Here is a 1,688-nt window from a genome sequence, read left to right as displayed (position 1 = left end):
AAATAACATATTTAGCCGGAATACATGTTAATTATCAATTTAAGACTATTGGTAGCAGACTACAAAGAAAAGAGAATTATATTTATTTCTATAACAGGGATAAACCTTAACAATTATAACAAGAATAAACAACATCAATTATAACAGGAATAAACAACATCAACTATAACAGGAATAAACCATGACAACTATAACAGGAATAAACCACGATAAATATAACAGGAATAAACCATGACAACTATAACGGGAATAAAATACGACAACTATAACAGGAATAAACCATGACAACTATAACAGGAATAAACAACATCAACTATAACAGGAATAAACCACGACAACTATAACAGGAATAAACCATGACAACTATAACAGGAATAAACCACGATAAATATAACAGGAATAAACCATGACAACTATAACAGGAATAAACCATGACAACTATAACGGGAATAAAATACGACAACTATAACAGGAATAAACAACATCAACTATAACAGGAATAAACAACATCAACTATAACAGGAATAAACCATGACAACTATAACAGGAATAAACCATGACAACTATAACAGGAATAAACCACGACAACTATAACAGGAATAAACCATGACAACTATAACAGGAATAAACCATGACAACTATAACAGGAATAAACCACAATAACTATAACAGGGATAAACCTTAACAATTATAACAAGAATAAACAACATCAATTATAACAGGAATAAATAACATCAACTATAACAGGAATAAACCACGACAACTATAACAGGAATAAACAACATCAACTATAACAGGAATAAACCACGACAACTATAACAGGAATAAACCACAATAACTATAACAGGAATAAACCACGACAAATATAACAGTAATAAACAACATCAACTATAACAGGAATAAACCACGACAACTATAACAGGAATAAACCACGACAACTATAACAGGAATAAACCACGACAACTATAACAGGAATAAACCACAATAACTATAACAGGAATAAACAACATCAACTATAACAGGAATAAACCACGACAACTATAACAGGAATAAACCACGATAACTATAACAGGAATAAGCAACATCAACTATAACAGTAATAAACCACGACAACTATAACAGGAATAAACCACGACAACTATAACAGGAATAAACCACGACAACTATAACAGTAATAAACAACATCAACTATAGCAGGAATAAACCATTGACCATCAAAACTGACTGTAGTTCGTATATTTGAAGTAATTTGTTTGTTACAGGTCCCGTTACGTGCTGAACCAGGACGGTATAAACTACGTGTCGAGGGGAAGGTGAATGACGCTCTCGGAGGGACTGGTTTCATCAATGAAACGGAAGTAGAATATTCTCGTCGTTTCTTAACGATCTTAATTCAAACGAACAAACGTGTGTACAACTACCAACAGAAAAGTAAGAACTGTAGTTATATCTTCGCTAGTAGTCTTGTACTTTCTTACTATTATTACAACACAAGATACAAAAAAGGATTTCATCCTTAACTATCTGGAATATTATAATGGGGAACTGGGCCCCACAACACAAGATACAAGAAAGGATTTCATCCTTAACTATCTGGAATATTATAATGGGGAACTGGGCCTCATAACACAAGATACAAGAAAGGATTTCATCCTTAACTATCTGGAATATTATAATGGGGAACTGGG

This window comes from Limulus polyphemus, unplaced genomic scaffold, assembly GCF_000517525.1.
Source record: "Limulus polyphemus unplaced genomic scaffold, Limulus_polyphemus-2.1.2 Scaffold5376, whole genome shotgun sequence".
NCBI classification, from domain to species: domain Eukaryota; kingdom Metazoa; phylum Arthropoda; class Merostomata; order Xiphosura; family Limulidae; genus Limulus; species Limulus polyphemus.
Note: the sequence above shows the minus strand (reverse complement) of the source record.